The sequence below is a fragment of the Canis lupus genome, chromosome 10 (genome assembly GCF_011100685.1).
Source record: "Canis lupus familiaris isolate Mischka breed German Shepherd chromosome 10, alternate assembly UU_Cfam_GSD_1.0, whole genome shotgun sequence".
NCBI classification, from domain to species: Eukaryota; Metazoa; Chordata; class Mammalia; order Carnivora; family Canidae; genus Canis; species Canis lupus.
In genome coordinates this window covers 26,619,485-26,640,133 of record NC_049231.1, presented here as the reverse complement: position 1 = coordinate 26,640,133, position 20,649 = coordinate 26,619,485, and positions in this window count along the sequence as shown.

The following is a 20,649-nucleotide window of genomic DNA, read 5'->3' as shown; positions in this document are numbered from 1 at the left end:
ATAATGTCAGGACTGAACTGGGGACACCTGGGTGGCTCAGCAGTTTGGTGCCTGCCTTCGGCCCAGGGCATGATGGCATGATCCAGGAGACCCCAGATCGAGTCCCATGTCGGGCTCCCTGCCTGGAGCCTGCTTTTCTCTCTCTGCCTGTGTCTCTGCCTCTCTCTGTGTGTCTCTCCTGAATGAACAAAATCTTAAAAAAGAAAAAAAGAACTGAACTGAACTGCAGGACACCAGCTGGTGTCAGAGAATGGGTCAATGTGAGAAGAAACCCACGTGTGGTGTCAGAAGTGTTGGTGCCAGTGGTAGTGGAGAAAGAATAGCATGTGGGTGGGTGTGTCTTTGTAGGGTCAGAGCTATGCTAAGCACGTTGTTAGCACTTTTATTTTACTTCTTTCAACACCTGTGATAGAGACATGAAGCTGAGTCCTTTGTACAGATGAGCTGCGCCAGAGAAGGGGCACGGCCAGGGTTACACTGGGCAGAGCCTAAAGAAATATAGTGTACTCACCTTTAAAATCCATGTTCTTGGGATGCCTGGGTGGCTCAGTCAGTTAAGCATCTGACTCCTGATTTTGGCTCCGGTCATGATCTCAGAGTTGTGGGATGGAGCCCAGGGTCATGGGATTGAGGCCCGTATTAGGCTCCACGCTTAGCAGTGAGTCTGCTTGAGATTCTCTCTCTCTCTCTCTCTCTTTCCTTCTGCCTCCTTCCTACCCCTCCCCACTTGCACTCTCTAAAATCAATAAGTAAATCTTTTTTAAGAACCCATGTTCTGGGATCCCTGGGTGGCGCAGCGGTTTGGCGCCTGCCTTTGGCCCAGGGCGGGATCCTGGAGACCTGGGATCGAGTCCCATGTCGGGCTCCCGGTGCATGGAGCCTGCTTCTCCCTCTGTCTATGTCTCTGCCTTTCGCTCTCTCTCTGTGACTATCATAAATAAATAAATAAATAAAAAGAACCCATGTTCTAAGCCATTGCCTTTTGTTGAATTATTTTTATACCAGTATATGGTTGTATTGGTAATTCACATAAGCCTAAAGTCAGTTTTATGAAAAAACCGCCCCAGCTCAGAATGTTGTTGGATCTGCAAAGGCTTCGACTCTGGTCACCCTTCCATCCTCCTCTGTGCTGACCCATCTCTGGTGTCTTCCCACGCTTGTCCCGATTATGTGTCCTAGAAATGCTACTTCAAACATTTGCAAGCCCTCCAAAAACACCAAAAACCTTTTCCTCTGGCTTTTTCAAAACTCTGAAGGCTTTTCAAAAATGACATCAGCTGGGTGGTGGCATCGGTCGAGCCCTTGCTGTCAATGTGGCAGACTCCCAGGCTCACCCTTGGCCTTCTTCTCCATCCACACTCACTTCCTTGCTAAGCCCATCTGGTCCCATGGCTTGAAATATCCACTGAATGCTGATCATTCCCAAGCGTACACCCCCAGCGTGGGCCACCTGTATGTCCAACTGCCTGCCTATACACTGAGATATCCTCCTGCTTATCATGTGGAAAGCCAGACTCCTGATGTTTCTCCCCAGCTCAGTAAATGGCAACTTCAGATTCCATGTGCTCAGGGCAAAAATTCTTGGAACACTGTGGTTCCCCTCTCGCTCATATCTCACGTCTGACCCACTGGCCGATGCTACTAATAACTCTTCCTCATTCTGACCACTTCTCTCCACTTCCACTGGGACCTCACCATTCTCCTGGGCCACTGGACCACTGCAGGAGCTGCCCAGATGGTGTCCCTGCTTGCACCCTGGCCCCCTCCAGTCTGTTCTCAACACAGCAGCCTTGATGATAATTATCATAATTACTGCTCCCAGTCTACGGTGCTTAGAATGGGCCAGACACCGTTCTGAGTGCTTTCTTGATACTAACTTTATTTAATCCTCACAATAACCACACAAAGTGATTGGTTGTTATCCCCATTTTATAGATTATGAAACTGAGGCACAGAGAAATTAACTCGTCCAAGATCACCCAGGTAGAAAGTGGTGGAATTGGGATCTAAAGACCCAATTCCAATTCCAAGAAGGAATTCTTATTCACTAAGCCTTTAAAATACAAGCCATTCAGGGTCCTCGTCTACTCAAAACTCTCCAGAAAGCCTTCCTTGTTTTCTTAGCATAAAAACCAGTCTTTACAGTGGCCTACAAGGCCCCACAGGAACTGCCTCTGCTACCCCTCCTATCCCATCTTCTACTACTCCCCCCTTGCTCTACCACACTCTTCCTCCTTGCTCCAGCACACTGTCCTCATCACTGTCCCTAGAACATATCTAGCATGTTCCTGCCTCAGGGCCTTTGCATATGCGGTTTCCTCTGCCTGGAATGCTCTTCCCCCTCCAAGTCTCTGCCCACATGTCATTTTGTCAGTCAGACCATTCCTGGTCATGTCTTTAAAAAATTGTGGACCAGGAGCTTCTGGCTGGCTCCATCGGTAGAGCGTGTGACTTGCTTTTGGGGTCATGAATTCCAGCCCCATGTTGGGTGTGGAGCTTACTTAAAAATAAAATTAAAATATTTTTTAAAAATTGCAGACCCCATCTCTGTTTTACTTTCCTCCATAACACTTTTTACCACTTGATATATGTTTACTTGTTTCTTTCTTGCCTCACTCTCTTCACTGAATTTACATCTCACTAGAGTAGAGATTTTGCCATCACTTTATCCTAGATACCAAATGCCTGGCATAGAGTATATGCTTAATTGAGAATTGTTGAGTTAATGAACTCATCTTCCCACCAAACCTCCTCCTTTCCCCATGATCCCCATCTCAGGGACAGGCACTTTCAGACCCTGGGTCCCCTCCCTGGAGGTAATATCCAGGGTCTGTCCCTCTCTAAAAAAGTCAGTGCATCTGTCAGATCCTGTTGACCCGACTTCCTAAATATTTTTCAGACCATCCACTTCCCACCATCTCCTTTGCCATCTCCTTGGTTCTGCCCTTCTATGACAGGTGCCTGGAATGCCTACAAGATTACACTGAGTTTTGTTTTGTTTTGTTTTGTTTTTAAAAAAAGATTACACTGAGTTTTGCACAGTTTGAATTTTTCTGTGTCTCCTTCCCATTGATCCTCTGGTCCTACCCAACCCGGGCCCAAATATGCTCTCCCTCGAGCGCTCCTGTCTCAATAAATCCTCCACCATCAACACAGCTGCCCGAGACAGGAACCTGAGGGTCCTCCTTAACACCCCTCTCTTCCACTTCCAAACCACTGCCAGGCCTTCTCTTTTTATCCAATTGGATGTTTTTGAAAACTGCCCACTTCCTTTCATCCCCGTGGCCACCATCCCAACATCTGGGTTATTTCAACAGCCCCCTAGAGCTGGTCTCCCTGCCTGCCATCTGGTCTGGGCTAATCTTCCTAAAACACAAATGTGATCACAGGACTCTTCCACTTAAATTAATCTCTACCCTTTGCCGGGCACGGATACCACTCCCTGACTTGTCCCTCAGCCTCCTGCCACTCTTGACTTCCACCATCACTCCCTCCCACTCCCCCACTTTGATCATGCTGTTCCCTTGGCCTAGGATGCCTCTCCTCTCTTCTCTGCCTACCCAATTCTTCTCCCCTCCTAGATCCAGCTCCAAGGTCACCTTTTCCTGTGAAGTCTCCCCTGACTGCCCCTCCTCCCCACCCCCCAACATCCTCAGCCACCTACCATCTTCCCCTGGCAGCTCACCCATCCAGCCCTCCTGAGCAAGGTCACCTCAGCTCAGGTGATAAGAGGCCAAAAAGATATTTGGGGGCCAAACAGTAAGGCCTGAGTAAGCACCTTCTGTGTGGCTGGAACTGTTCCCAGAATCCCAAGGTCAAACAGTAGAAGCATATGGCAGGAGGAGGGAGTAATGGTCTGGAGGAGGGAAGAGAACCAACATGTTTGTACTGGATTCTGTGTTCCCATGCTAAAGACTTCGAAAAGCTTACTTCATTTCATCATTGCAACATTCCTGGAAGGTAGGGATTTCCAAAACAAAGAAACTGGTGCATAAGGTTTTCAAAACTTAACAAAGGCATCATTTCAAAGCAGTGGGGGGAAAGAAGAGATTAATCAATGAAAGGCTTTCATAGGAAATTGGCGATGTGTATGGCATGAAACTCCAAATGGAATGAATATGACCAGTAGTTAAGTGAATATTTACTTCAGTTTGGGGTCAGGTAGATCTTTCTCAGCATAACACAGAAGACAGAGACCATAAAGGAATATATTGAGGGAGCTGGATAGTCAAAATGTAAATGTTTAGTACGTCAAAGAATAAAGTTAAAATGAAAATGGAAAACTGGGGAAAGTATTTCCAACATGTTAATATAGACAGATATATCTAAACAGACAATTCACATATTAAGAAATATATGGGGGCACCTGGGTGGCTCAGTGGGTTAAGTGTCTGCCTTCAGCTCAGGTCATGATCCCAGAGTCCTGAGATAGAGCCCCACATCAGGCTCCCTGCTCCTTGGGGAGCCTGCTTCTCCCTCTCCCTCTGTCTGCTGCTCCCCCTGCTTGTGTGCTATCTCTCTCTCTCTCTCTCTCTCTCTGAAATAAATAAATAAAATCTTGGGGGGAAAAAAGAAATAAATATATGTATCCAAAAAAGTTCAATTTTCTGAGTAATCATAGAAACACAATTTAAATTGAATTGAGGTGCCATGTTTAATTTACCAAATTATCAAATATTCACTTTAATAAGATTATTCTATCACGGGATGCCATGGGAGAATGCAATGCATCTTAAAACTGCTGATGCTAGTGACGTGAGAAACAAAGAGGAAATGTAGAGGGGCATCTGGGTGGCTTAGTGGTTGAGCATCTGCCTTCAGCACAGGGCGTGATGCTGGGGTCCTGGGATGGAGTCCCATATGGGGCTCCCCGCAGGGAGCCTACTTCTCCCTCTGCCTGTGTCTCTGCCTCTCTCTGTGTGTCTCTCATGAATAAATAAAATCTTAAAAAAAAAAAAAAAGAAATGTAGTTAAAATTAAATGTCCTCATAACCTGCAGCCCATTGGCAAATACTTGAGATAGGCAGATTGTAACGTTCCTCCAGGATCCTGAATCTTCTTTAGCATATGTAAATCCTCTAGGAACGTCCCTTATCTTTACTTCTCTCAGCCCCAAGGTGGATAATCACCTGCTCCTCACAATCCCGGGGCAGCAGGGAGCAGCAGGCAGCAGCCACAGTCGCTCTTCCTGCCCACGGGTCCTGTCCACATGCTTTAATAAAACCATCATTTTACACCCAAGACATCTGAAGAGTTCTTTCTTGGCCATCTGCTCCGGACCCTGCCAACCTCATCAACACAACATTCAAAAAACTACACCACCAGAACTTGCCATTTTAAAGGTTATGGGGTGCCTGCGTGGCTCAGTTGGTTAAACGTCTTACATTTGATTTCGCTCAGGTCGTGAGCTCAGGGTCATAGGATCAAGCCTAAGGCAGGGAGTCAGCTTGAGATTCTTTCCCTCTGCCCCTGCTCCACTAAAATCAATCAATCAATCAATCAATCAATCAATCTTTAAAAATCAATAAATGTTATAAACAGGGGTGCCCTGCTGGCTCAGTTGGTGGAGCATGCGACTTTTGATCTTGCGGTCGTGAGTTCGAGCCCCCTGTTGGGTGTAGAGATTAAACTTTTCAAAAAGGATATGAACAGATTTTACATTCTAAGGCAGGAGAGAACACCTTTGTTTACAGAGAACACCTCCCCTTTGTCCTAGATTGTTCTGGAAAGATCACCTCTATGGACTCTCTTGGTCAGGTAGCTGTGAAGTAAGACCTGCTGCTGCTCTTTGGGAAGCTCTGAGCCAGCTGCTTCAGAGGAAGACGTTGAACATTCTGTTTGGTTATATAAACTGGGTCTGTCAGTTAAAGAATTTTTTTTAAAACTGGATTTTCCACTCTGTGCAAGGGAGGGAAATTGTGTGTGTGTGTGTGTGTGTGTGTGTGAACGCACATGCTCGCTGACCATCTGCAAACAGGAGGATGGCTGAGCAAGCAGGTCAGACCTTTCCTGAATCACTGGTCTGGGCTGTCCAACTGCAGGTGGTATATGACCAGCCTAACCTCAGGGTATGCAGCCATATGTTGTGCTGGTCTGGCCCCACCAGGCCACGTGATGAGGGTAGGGGTTGACCCCAAAGAGAATGAATATTCCCAGTATCAGAGTTGCAGGAGCAGAAGCTGAAGCTGGGTTTCTCCTCCCCCTAGAGTGGAAGGGGGCGCTGTGGAGGTCTATGCTCCGGGCCACAGGGACTCAGCCAAGGGCTTCCACGCTTGAGGTCAACCAGTTCCTGTACCGAGATGGAGGAGAGTGAAGAAAAGAGCCAGGGTGGCCCCAGTGGAGAATCCGAGAAAGCAGACTTTGGCAGCAGCAACCTCTAGTTTAAATCAGCCTTCTGTCCCCAAACCTGCAGTAAGGGTCATCAGGCTGGTGGTAGCTGTGTTTTCGGGAGTTCTGGGAGGGTGCTGAGCCCAGGGTAGCCACCCTGGGAGCCGAAGACTGCAGATGTCACCAGATGGCAGGAGGCAACCCATTTCTGGGGAGCAGGGCAGTGATCCAGAGTAAGGGAGGTGGTGGAGGTGACAAGCAACAGCCAGGTCAGAGCATCACTTGGAAGTTGCTGGGGAGTCAAACCTGTGAAAGCTTGGTTTCTTGAACAGCCCCTCAGGTTGTTTCCATTTGAGTGTTAAAGAGCAGAGTAGGGACACCGGGGTGGCTAGGTCGGTAAAGTGTCTGCCTTCAGCTCAAGTCATGATCCTGGAGTCCTGGGATTGAGTCCTGCATGGAGCTCCCTGCTCAGCAGAGGGCCTGCTTCTCCCTCTGCCCCTCCCCCTGCTTGGGCTTTGTCTCTCTCTCAAATAAATAAATAAAATCTTAAAAAAATAAATAAATGGGCAGCCCAGGTGGCTCAGGAATTTAGCGCTGCCTTCAGCCCAGGCTGTGATCCCACGTCGGGCTCCCTGCATGGAGCTTGCTTCTCCCTCTGCCTGTGTCTCTGCCTCTCTCTGTGTCTCTCATGAGTAAATAAATAAAATCTTTAAATAAATAGAGAAAGAAAGAAAGAAAAAAAGAAAGAAAGAAAGAAAGAAAGAAAGAAAGAAAGCAAGCAAGCAAGCAAGCAGAGTGGCTCTGGAGATAAAGAATTTGAGGACCCCTGGGAGGAGGCAGGAGAACAGGCCCTTTAAATGCTGGGTGACTGGAAATTGCATCTCCAACTGTCAGCCAAAGCTTACATGTGAACATACTTTGACCCAACGAAACCGCTTCTAGGACTTTACCCTCAGGTCAAAGGAAGCTTACTGTACACAGGAATCTGTGAAGATGGATGGGGAACAATACCATCGCACCTTTATTTTCAGAGACCTCTAGGTGAGATGGAGCCCTTCCTTCACTTACACATGCAGGCAGCAGCCCATGGTAGAACCAGCAGTACCTGTGGCTTTGCTGCCAGCAGAATTGCGTTCAAAGGTATGAAGTCTTTAATAATAAGAAGTATACCTCTATAGCTCATTTTTTTGGGTACTTCATAATGGACTTTATTTTCTAGAGCAGTTTTAGGTTTACATAAAAATGGAGCAGGAACTAGAGTTCCCATATACTTCCTGTATATGAGTCCAGAGTGGACTCTACTATTAACATCCTGCGTTAATTGCTTACCGTTGATGAAGCAACACGTTATTGTTGACTTAAAACCATAGTTAATGATGTAAGGAAGATGTTGGGGTTCAGAGCCCACAGACCAGTAAGAATACCTGAGACATCTTTGGTGCAAAAATGTGTGTGTGTTTTTTTTTTTAAGATGTTATTTATTTATTTGAGAGAGAGAGAACAAGCAGGGGGAGTGGCAGAGGGAGAGGGAAAAGCAGGCTCCCTGCTGAGCAGGGAGCCAGACATGGGGCTCCACCCCAGGACCCTGACATCATGACCTGAGCTGAAGTCAGATGCTCAACTGAGCCACCCAGGGACCCCTAAAGGTGGTTTTATTAAAGCACAGGGACAGGACCCATGGGCAGAAAGAGTTACACTGGGTAATGAGAAGTGGCCCATTATATACTTTCAAGTTGGACCGGGGTTAGGGAGAGTGTAAGTCTCTAAGGAATTTTGGAAGCAAGGTTTCCAGGACCTTGAGGGAGCTAGCTATTGTTGGGATAAGGTCATTTCACTGTCTGATAAACCCTTAGTCATGAGACCCTTCAGATGTCTGTCGGTGGGTCATATGCTTACAGGATGATTGCCAACACATATCTTGGGGGGGTTTAGAGATAAAGGAAGTTTCAAAGGAATTTTTTTTTAAGATTTTATTTATTTATTCATGAGAGACACAGAGAGAAAGAGAGAGAGAGAGAGAGAGAGAGGCAGAGACACAGGCAGAGGGGGAAGCAGACTCCACACAGGGAGCCCAACGAGGGACTCGATACTGGGCCCCCAGGATCACACCCTGGGCTGAAGGTGGCACTAAACCACTGGGCCACCAGGGCTGCCCAGGAATTTTTATATTAAAGGTAGACTCACAGGATCCTGGGGGTCAGGCTAGAATTGCCTTTTGCCCTTAGCTAAGTATTAACATCAAGGCAGCTGAGTTCTTAGAGGAAGGTCACTCTGCCTGTTTCAAGGTCTTGTCAGTGGGATGTAGGGAGTAAGGAAACTTAAGTTTTCTTTTGCCTTTGTTTCCCACATCAATTAACATGAGGGTGCATGCTTTATGTTGTGCATTGTATGGGTTTTGACAGTGTCGTGCACCCATCATTAGTGTATCATACAGAGAATGTATTCTGTGCTACACAGTCCCTGGGCTTCACCTATTCATCCCTCCCTTTGCCTTCCTGAACCCCTGGAACCACTGATTTGTTTTACTGTCTCTAGTTTTGCCTTTTCCAGAGTGTCGTATAGTTGGAATCACAGTGTGTAGCCTTTTCGACTGATTACTTAGCAGTAATGCATTTATGTTTCCTACGTAAATGGCTTGATAGCTCATTTCTTTTTACCTGTGATAATAGTCCGTTGTCTGCACGTACCACAGTTGTCTATCCACTTACCTGTCGGAGCACATCTCAGTTGCTTAAGTTTGGGCAATTATAAATAAAGCTTCCATAAATATCTGTGTGCAGGTTTTTGTGTGGATGTCATTTTCAACTCGTTTGGATAAATACTAAGGAGGGAACAACTGCTGGACCATACGGTAAGACTATGTTTAGCTTTGTAAGCCACCAAACTTGCAAAGTGTCTGTGCCATCTTGTATCTCCAGCAGCAATGAAGGAAAATTCTTGATGCCCAACATCCTCATCGGTATTTGGTGTTGTCAGTGTTTTGGATTTTAGGTCTTCTTTTTCCTTTTTTTAAAGATTTTGTTTATTTGACAGAGAGAGAACACAAGCAGGGGGAGCCAGAGAGGGAGAAGCTCTGAAGGGAGCCCTATTCCAGGACCCCGGGATCCTGACCTGAGCTGAAGGCAGACGCTCAACTGACTGAGCCATCCAGCTTCCCCGGGATTTTAGCTCTTCTAATAAGCATGTAGTGGTATCTCATCGTTGTTCAATTTGCAATTCTCTAATGACACAGGATATGGAGCATCTTTTCATATGCTTATTTCCCATTTCTGCTCCAGGTTTCACTATAAGCTTAGGTGATGCTTTCTATAGGAAGGCTACTTTCCCTCATTATATCAGGTAACCTAGGTGTGCAAGGTATGATTCCCAAACTCAGTAGGTTAAAGCAATGATCACACATCCGTCAGTATTGTGGGCTGCAGCTGATTGCAGCTTGGTAGGACCAGGGCTGCTTTGCTTCCCGCTGTGGGCTTCCAGCTCTGCTTGGGTAGCTCTGTGCCACATGTCTCACATCTTTGGGTCACTGTAGCACAATTAAAAAATATATGTTGATAAATATGTTTTGATATCATTGGTTTCCTTTGTAAACATGGTAGGTTATTCTTTGCATTTTTAAAAAAGATTTTCTGGGATGTGTGGGTGGCTCAGAGGTTCAGCATCTGTCTTTGGCTCAAGGCATGATCCTGGGGTCTGGGATCGGGTCCCACACTGGGCTCCTTGCAAGGAGCCTGCTTCTCCCTCTGCCTGTGTCTCTGCTTCTCTCTGTGTCACTCATGAATAAATAAATGAAATCTTTTAAAAAATAAATAATAAAAAATAAATTAATAATAATCAATAAAATATTAATAAATTTTATTTCATTTCATTAATTAAAAATAATTAATGAAAATAAATAAGATTTTTCTTATTTATTTAAGAGAGAGAGAGCATGAGTGGGGAAGTAGGGGCAGAGGGAGAGGGAGAAGCAGGCTCCTCCCTGAACTGGGAGCCCGAGGTGGGGCTCAATTCCAGGACCCCAAGATCATGACCTGAGCTGAAGGCAGAGAGGCTTAACCAGCTGAGCCACCCAGGCACCCTTCTATGCATTTTTAAATAGTATTTTAAGAGGGGGCTTCTCCAGGCAGCCAGAGGCATGCTTACACAGAGAAGGTTAAGAAATTCTGGTCTAGGGCAGCCCTGGTGGCGCAGCGGTTTGGCGCCGCCTGCGGCCTGGGGTGTGATCCTGGAGACCCATGATCGAGTCCCACATCGGGCTCCCTGCATGGAGCCTGCTTCTCCCTCTGCCTGTGTCTCTGCCTCTCTCTCTCTCTGTGACTATCATAAAAAAAAAAAAAAAAAAAAAAAAAAAAAAAAGTGTGCTGTTTAATCTCTATGTATAAAAAAAAAAAAGAAATTCTGGTCTACGGCAACACATGATGCAATCTTGAGTATAATCCTGAGAAACGGGAAAGAACAGACAGTTATCACACAAGGGGAACTGGTTAATTAAACTTGTCTGTATCTTGACAACAGGATACCACAAGGGAAATAAAACTTTATTGTAGAAGAAAAATGAAATAAAACATTCAAATTATAATATTCAGTGGAAAAAGCAGGATATAAAATGTATGGTGTTATCTAATTTTTATTTAAAAAAGCATGAAATATACAGGCATTAATATATATACAAAAGTCTCAGCGGATATTTATGAAATTGTTAATAGTAGTTATATCTGAGTGGTCTTGGGATTTGGGTGATTTAATACTTTTTCTCTGCTCTTGTTTTTTTATTTCCTGCATTAAATATGTATTCTTTTTATAAGATATAAAACCACATTAAAATTGTTTTTTATTTTCTTAATCAGTTTTCTTGAAGTATAATTTACACACAGTAAAACTCACCGCTTTTAAGTGTACAATTTCATGAGTTTTGACAAAAATATACAGTTGTGTAACCACCACCATCATCAAGTCATAGAACATTCCCAACACCAAAAAAATTTTAAATTAAAAAAAAAATTCCGCTGGGCCCTTTTGCCTCCTCTCCCCACCTCTGGGAACCACTGACCTGCTTTTGGTTACTCTAGTTTTGCCTTAGAGTTACTTATTAAAATAAACAATTGATCAGATGCTTAGAGAAGTTAGATAAATTGCCCGAGGTTGTTACCTCCTCCAAGAAGCCTTCTGTGGATTTCTGCCTCTCTATTCTCTTTCTTCCCCATCCTCCCCACCTCATCCAGTGTGTCAGTCCTTCTGTGCTGAACCTATGATGTTCAGGATTGATTCACACTTATCTTTCTCAAGTGTGCAAATGCTTAAGGGCAAGGACTCCACCTTGTTCACCTTTCAAACTCCTATAGCAGCAATAAGGCCATGCATGCTAAACCTTTTACTTACAGCAATTCTGTCTTCCTCACAATCCTGCAAAGGCAAGTTAAGTGTCTGCTATTGGCTCAGGTCATGTTCTTGGGGGCCCTGGGATGGAGCCCCAAGTCAGGCTCCTTGCTCAGCAGGAGTCTGCTTCTCCCTCTTCTTCTGCCTCTCTCCATCACTTGTGTGTTCTCTCTCTCAAATCAATAAATAGAATTTTTTAATAAAGATTTTTATTTATTTATTCATGAGAGAGAGAGAGAGAGAGAGAGAGAGAGGCAGAGACACAGGCAGAGGGAGGAGCAGGCTCCATGCAGGGAGCCTGACGTGGGACTTGATCCCGGGTCTCCAGGATTGCACCCTGGACTGAAGGCAGCACTAAACTGCTGAGCCACCCAGGATGCCCAATAAATAGAATCTTAAAGATTAAAAAAAAAAAAGAAAAGAAAAGAAAAGAAAAAGAAATCCTGCAAAGGTGCTGGTAAAATTACTTCCAATTAACCAATGAGGCAAAGGAAGCTCAGAGAGGTTAAGCAACTCATCTAAGGCCACACAGTAAGTGGCTGAGCTGGAACTTGAACTGGGTCCCTCTGTGTCCAGAGATGGTGTGCTCAATCACCTTGCATATACCACCCTCTGTAATGGTCAGACCATAGTAGGTAGTAGGTAAGAAGCATCCGCAGAATGCATGGATGGAGTGGCATACAGCTAGCAGGAAAGACATCTTTGGCCTTCTTTGTCAGCTCTTGACCATCTTCCGGCAAACTCCCCTTTCCTTGGACTCCTGAAGCCTAGGGTGGGCAGAGGGTCCCAGAGGAACCGAGGGTGAGGTCTGGAGTGCCTGGAAGGAAAGATCCTCGAGGAGCTGCCGAGTGGGGGAAACAGCCTGCCTGGCAGATGGCATCCGGCTGGCCTCCAAAGAACCTGCTTCCCTTGGATGGCTTGGAAGCCAGGGACCCTCACCAGCAGAACTGAGGGGCAGGTACGGGAGGGGGTGGCCACACCTGGGCCCGGGGATGGCTGGCCAGAGCAGTGCCCTGCACCGAAAACCACCAGGGGCCTGAGGCACGGGAGGTCAGCTAGAATGGATTTTCGTAAGACAGAGAATCAGCCGGGAGCACAGCACCAAGGCTGGGAGCGGGAAGCAAGTCTGGGAAGGATCCCATCCTTGTTCGTGCTGCTGGGGTGGAGGTGAGGACATCCCAGGAATCCATCTCACACGTCTCTGCATGGCTAGCTGCCACTAAGGATGTTCACACTGTGTGAGGTCATCTGGGTGGTAGCACTGCTGAACAAAGTACCACAAGCCGGGGCTGAAACAGCAGAAACGTGTCGTCTCCCATCCGGGAGGCCACAGGCCCAAGATTAAGGTGTGAGCAGGGTCGGTTCCTCCTGAGGGTGTGAGGGAGGACCTGCCCCAGGCCGTCTCCCCGCTCTGGCAGGCTGCTGGCCATCTTTGGCATTCCTAATCACACCTGCAGTGACCCTATTTCCCAATAAGGTCATGTTCTGAGGCCCTGGGGGTGAGGACCCCCAAATGTGAATTTGGGGACACAGTCCAACACGTAACAACCCTGTTACAGAGTGGGGGGTCTCAAAAACGGCCCCTGTAGTGAGGGAGCCCAACTGCTTCCTATCTGTGCTACCGTGGGCAAATGGCCTTTCCACTCAGGCCTCGGTTTTCAGGCCTGTAAAATGGGAACTGTGCTCGCCCTTGACACAGGCTCCAGCTGCTGCCCTTCTGGATCTGCTCTGGTGTTTCTGGCAAGGTTGTAGAACAGGCTGCCCCCAGCCAGGGTCTGAGTGGAGGGGAGCTGGGCAGCCCACTTCCCATGGGGAGCAGGACTCCCTTAACCAGTGGCTTTAGCTGGACCACTTTCCAGCTGCCCAAACACTTTCCTAGGAGCACATTCCCTGCTGTCTGAGAATCTTCTTATCCAACCCTCCCCTGGGGGTCAGACCTGCCTACCTGGCTCCCCCTTCCTTCTCTAGTCCCCTCATGCTGTCTGCTTCTTCGAAGACCCCAATGAACCCCGGGGGTAAGACTAACACATCCCATGAGGGGTGGTCACGAAGACCCTACATACAAAGCAATCTGTGTAAAGTCTGGAAAGTACTGCCTGGCATTTGGTAAATGCTCAATGGAAGTTCACTCGTTCACAAGCATTTAGTCAGTGCCTGCTGTGCGCTAAACGCTGGGGCTGCAGAGATGAGTAAGACCTGCCTCTGCTTTCAAAGAGGTCACAGCCTCTTGGAAGAGATAAACCAAAAGTAGCCCAAAAATCGAGGGCACAATTTTGGGGGGTGAGCATTCTGGAAACGATCTCAGAGAGGTAATTCAGGAGAAGCAAAACGCTGCAAACTGAGGGTGCTCCAGTCTCCATCATTCACAATCCGTCCTGCATCCTGGAGTCGGAGGAGCCATGGTCCTCAAATCCAGACCTGACTGCACCCTCCTCCAGCTGCCTGGCACCCTGGGGGGGCACCCAGACTCCTACTGAGGTTCACACACTGCCGCTGGGCTGGACCCCGCTCCCTGCTCCAGCTTCGGCTCAACCTCACCTACACTCAGGCCAGGTAGACCGTCACGCCAGGCTTTTTCTGGCGCACTTCCTATCTCTACTGCCTCTTTGCTCCCAAAAGGACTTCTACCTGGAATACCCTTCCCTTTGGTGTCATGTAACCACGTCCTTCACATCTATCAGGCATTGGTGGTCACTTCTTCCTGGAAGTCCTCCCTGATTTCCTAAGTCAGAGGTAAGCAGCCCTCTTCTGGGTCCCCTAGCCCCATCCTGGCACTTGTCGCACTGTTCTGCTAGAGCCCAGCCCTCATCTATTTCCCCACAGGACTGTGAGCTGAGGACAGAGACCATGTCCGCATTTTAAAAAAATATTTAATGCATTTATTCATGAGAGACACACACACACAGAGGCAGAAACACAGGCAGAGGGAGAAGCAGGCTCCCTGTGGGGAGCCTGATGTGGGACTCGATCCCTGGACTCCAGGATCACACCCTGAGCCAAAGGCAGATGCCAACGGCTAAGCCACCCAGGCGTCCGTATTTATTTATTTTTAAGATTTCATTTATTTGAGTGAGCGAGAGAACATGCACATGTGTGCACAAGCAGGAGAGACAGAGGGAGAACCAGACTCCCTGCTGGGGACTCCGACATGGGGCTCGATTCCAGGACCCCAAGATCATGACCTGAGCGGAAGGCAGAGGCTCAACTGACTGAGCCACTCAGGCACCCCTCATGTTTGCATTTTTAATTTTATATTATGAAAGATCTCAAACATACACAGAAAAGGGAGAGAAGAGCCCAGTGAAACCTGTGTGCCCATCAGCCCAGGTTACATAGATTCTGTTCCCCTGGCTCCAGCTCTCCCGTTTTCTTTCCTCTCTTGGCTATAATAAAGCAATTCATTCCCCTCCCCCTTATAGACTTCATTGTGCCTCTTGAAGAAATTCAATAAATGGTTTTTAACCCCATAAATGACGGTTTGTTGCAGAGCTTCGTGTAACAGCCCTCCATTGGACACAAGCTTCCTGGCGAACATTTGGGAACAAGAGTGTATTCAAAGGACTGTGACGCATCCATTAAGATGATCAATATGAAGACGGCACAGCCACATGGCACAATGCTTGCGCCAGGAAAAATCCAGAAAGGCAAAGAGCCCAGTGCCAGGTGGTCTCTGTGCTCTCCTTTGGCAGCCAAGGTGCACCTGCCTGAGTTCCCAGCCAGAAGGGAGAAGGTGAAAAGGAAGGTGGGCGTGCAGATGGTGGGATACCCTTCAAAACATTTTTCAACATCCTTAATGCCATCTTCCCGAGCTGCGATCTGCAAAGCAGTGGCCGGGCAGCCACTGTGAAGCCACCTGAGAGACCAATGGAAGCCATCCGCCTGACAGAAAGCCTCACTGCAGACTTTATGATGAGGGGTCTCTCTGACCTTCTGTGACTGGCCCTCCTGGCTCCCAGAATGGGGGCCACTGCACCGCATGGCTGTGTTTTCTTCCACTGCCTGGGGTCTGGGTTTGGAAAGGTCATGGTGCAGTGGCACAGTGTGATCTGATATTCTGGGCCATGTGTGCACTTCAACACACCCAGTGCCTTGGGTCCCTGCCAGACAGCTCTTCTTATCCTGGGCTCTGGTGGTAGGGCCTGGAGCTCTCTCTGGCTGTTTTACTGGTGATCAAGGTCAGTAGTGGTGGTATCTCTGCTCCTCTGACTTGTCTGGGATTGACTGCAAACCCCAATGTGAACCATAGCGCTGTCCTGGGGAAAACAGGATCCACATCACAACCTGGTTTCCCGGCATGCTGTCTTTTGAGGAGGAGTTCTGTCCATAGCAGATTTCCTTGCCTCACTGATGGAGAGAACGAAGGCAAAAGGAATATAGAAAAAAAACCTAAAAAAAAAAAAAAGAAAAAGAAAAAGAAAAAAAAACTAAATTTCCCTTGCAGTCCACTGACAAGTACTTGGGACACGCAGGGTGACCTTCCTCCAGGGGCTTGGCTGCCTTGGTATTAACTCTTTGCTACAGGCAAAAGGCCATCTTAGCTTGACATGAGTCCAACCTTCAGGGTCCTGTAAAAATCCCTTTGGAGGGATGTCTGGGGGGCTCAGTGGTTGAGTGTCTGCCTTCGGCTCAGGGCCTGATCCCAGAATCTCAGGATCGAGTCTCACATCAGGGTCCCCGCAGGAAGCCTGCTTCTCCCCCTGCCTATGTCTCTGCCTTTCTCTCTGTGTCTCTATCTAATAAAATAAATATTAATAATTAAAAAAATAAAATCTAATAAAAGATTCTATTTATTTATGAATAAATAAATAAAATCTTTAAAAAAAATTCCTTTGGAAGCTTCCTTTCTCTCTACCCCCTAAGACACACATTCACAATCATCCCCCAAGCATGTGGCCTCCTGATATAAGCCTGAAAAGTCTCATGACTAAGGGTTTACTAGACAGTAGTAAATGACTCTTTCCTAACTATAGCTAGCTCCCTCCAGGTCCTGGAAACCTTGCTTCCAAATTCCTTAGAGACTCACAGTCTCCCCAACCCCCTCCTAACCTGAGAGTACATAATGGGCCATTCCTCATGACCCCAGTGCAGCTCTTCCTGCCCACAGGTCCTGTCCCCATGCTTTAATAAAAAAAAAACATCTTTTTTTGCACCAAAGAAATCTCAAGAATTCTCTCTTGGCCGTCAGCTCTGGATCCCACCAATACACCAACATTCCAAAACTACATCACCTGGAAAACCAGACCAGAGGAATTTTGGAAGGAGGACCCACCATAGTGCATTATTTACGTGGTCAGGTGTGGAAGGAGGAGTTGGAGTGGAGAGCAGGAGCCTCAAGTCATGGTCCCAGCTTCCAGGTCACTTAGGAACCTTGGGACAGATGGCAAGTCAACTATCCTCCAGTTGACTCATCTACCAACCTATCTGTTCAGCTCTGACTCTTCAACCAATTGGGTGCCACACACACTTGCTGAGCAGTTTCTCTGGAGCCTGTGAGGAGACCTGGAGCTGCACCGCCACAGTTCCTGCCTTTAGGAAGGTCTCTGCAAACAGTAACTATGATTTTAAATGATCAACACCTGACTGAGGGAGTAACTCTTGGGGCGTGAATAAACACACACACACACACACACACACACAGTTTCTGGAAAGGACTATCATTTTATAGGAGCCTTAAACAGGAGTAGTTCACTAGTCAAGTGGGAATAGCAGCTGCAAAGATGGAGGCAGGGAACCATGGGGTTTTCTGGGGGTCTTGGAGCAGTTACTCCAGCTGGGCTGTGAAGGGTGTCGGAGGGTCTATTGACCTCACAAGGCTGCCAGCAAAGGCCTTGGAGTCTACCACTGGGGTATTTTTATCTGACAACAAATGTGTGTGCGTGGCAAGCAACTCTTCCATTCTTCATGGATACCAACCGGATGCCCTGTAATTCACTCCATTCTAACAATATGCACCCAGAGGTAGCACCAGACCCCACAGGGTCAGGGTTGAGTCCCATGAGACTGCTCCCTACTTCAGAAGCCTGTTGCAAAGTGGTGGGTCCCCAGGCCACCCGTACTTCTGTCCGGTTTGACTACAAAGTGGGGGTCCTCATTACCCTCTCCTCAGGTTCCATGATTTGTTGCTATAAGAGCTCACAGATCCCAGGGAAATAGTTACTTTGCTGATTTATTAAAAAGGATATTATAAAAGATGCAAATGAACTGCCAGATGAATAGGTCCATAGGGGGAGATCTGGAAGGGTCCAAAGAGTACAGGAGCTTCTGGGCTCAAGGAGTTTGGGGTGTGCCACCACCCAGCACGTAGATGTATTGGCCAACCCAGCTCTCCAAATCCCCTTGTTTAGGGTTTTGCAGAGGTTCCATTACACAGGCACAATAGGTTAAATCGTTGGCCATTAAATCACAGTGATTGATTTAATCAATTAGAGGGGGTGGCTGAAAGTTCCAACCCTCTAATCCCATGATTGGATCCTCCGGCAAGCAGCCCCCACCTGAAGTTACCCAGGGCCTTCCAGCCACCACTCACCTATGAACTCCAGGATGGCTGAAGGGGATTTTGTAAAAAGCAAAAGATGTTCCTATAGCTTCTGTAACTCAGAAAGTTCCAAAACCCTTTTAGGAGCTAGGAAGAAGACCAGATAGTATAACAAAAGATGCTGGTTGGAACCCCTATCACTCAAGGATCTGGAAGCCAAGAACCAGAGATGAAGACCAAATGTATATTTCTCATCATATCACAACAGATTCAAGGGATCTGGATTCGAATCCCAACAACTACCTGTTGTAGTAGTGACTCACTGAACTGGAGTTTCCTGCTTTTTAAAGTAAGAATGATTGTAAATACCAGGTTGCAGTGGGAAATAAATACAATGAAAAAGCACCTGACAAGTGTCTGGCATACAGTAGGTGCTCAGGGTGTGATTATTATCTTAAAAAAAAAGAAGAAACTGTAAATTTGAATGTAACAAACATCAGTGCTCACAGGTCAGGTCACCACAGGTCAGGTCTTTCAGGGCATCTCCTTTAATCCTTGCAGTCATTCTGTCAGATAGATTGTCACTCCCATTTTACAGAGGACACTGAGGCTCAGGTGGCTTGTTCAAGGTCATACAGGTGATAGTTTATGGTCACACAGATGACAGGTAGGGACTAGAATGGAGTAGGCTGGGCTCCAAATCCTGAATCCTTCCAGACTCTTCAACAGACGGCCTGGTCCCTCCCACTCCCCTTTGTGGCAGGGACCGTCCACAGTGTCCTAATATCATACCTCAATTCTTCTGCAGTGACAGAAACTGTAGTTGGGTACACTGTAGCTCAGTCCAAAGCCTGCATTTCCTTACTCCCTTCCACTGGCTGCAGCCATGGGGCTAGTTTATATCCAATGAAATGTAAGGAGAAACATTAGGTGGAACTTCTGGAAGTCTCCTTAAAAGGGAAGGTTGCTTGCAAGTAAATGTTTAATTAAAAAAATAAGTAGGAAGAGGAAGTGCCAACTTCCTCCCTTCCTCTTTCCTTCCTGCTGGCTGAACTCAGACAAAATAGGTGGAGTTCAAGCCGTCATCTTGGGCCACATGGAGCTAAGCTGGTAGGACGAGATGGTGAGTCACCATCCCAGACCTAAATGGCCTCCCCTTCCCTCCTCCTTTTTTTTTTTTTTTTAATTTTATTTATTTATTCACGAGAGACAGACAGAGACATAGGCAGAGGGAGAAGCAGCCTCCCTGCAGGGAGCCCGATGCAGGACTTGATCCCAGGACCCCAGGATCATGCCCTTCAGCTCAACCACTGAACCACCCAGGTGCCTCCCTTTCCTCTTCCAAATCGTCAGCTCTTCTCTGGCAAGCCTTTTATTCAGCATTTAAACAGGCTCAAGTTTCTCCTAAGAGAAAACATACCCAATCTCATGTTGCCTTCTCTCTCTTCCTCTTCACAGCCTACCAGCTGGGAATAACAGCCGACTCTCAAGGTCTCCACGTCCCCCATATCCTAACCATTCCTCAATTCATTGCATCTGGGTTTCTTTTCTTTTTTTCTTTTCTTTTCTTTTCTTTTCTTTCTTTTTTCTTTTCTTTTCTTTTCTTTTCTTTCTTTTCTTTTTTTAGATTTTATTTGACAAGGAGAGCATGAGAGAGCACAGGCAGGGGGAGAGGCAGAGAGAGAGGGAGAAGCTGACTCCCCGCTGAGCAGGAAGCCTGATGTGGATCCTAAGACCCTGATATCATGACCTGAGCTATAGACACGTTTAGGCCACTGAGCCACCCAGGCACCCCTGCATCTGGTTTTCTGGGCTACCTTCCTACCTGAATGCCTGGGCCAAGGGCCTCTGGATGGCTAAACCTAATGGAGTTTCTTCAGTAATCTAACTAGAGCTCTCAAAAGTATGTTACATTTTGCCCACGCCCTCCTCCCCCTGGGTTCTATGTAGCCTCTGCTTCCCCTGCCTCTCCAGGCCTTGCTCCTGCTCCTTCACTGTTGTCTTCTCTAGTCCTCTCCATTTCAGGATTGACTTCTTTTCCTACATGTCTTAAAAGCACCTAAACTCAACACGTCCAAACCGAACTCAAGGCCATTCATTCCCTTCTCCCACTCCCCAGGATTTTCTAGCTGTTCTTTCCAGAAATCTGGGGGGAATCTCTGACAAACCTCTTCCCATCATCAACCCCAACCAATCCATGAATCAAGCCCTAACAATTTCATCTTCTACATAAAATCCATCCACTTGGCAGTGGCAGCTGACTCAAACCACTATCATCTCTTATCTCTTGCCTTGAGCAGACACAACGGTCCCTTAATTGGTCTTCACTTCAATACTCCTAAACATCTGTTTTGTCCAAAGTAGTCAAAGGGATCTTTCTACCAATGGGATCATGTCCCTGGCTTGCTCAGAAGTCAACAAGTTTCCTTTGTCCTCCGCATGAATAGCTCAACTCCCAGTCTTGGGCAGGCAAG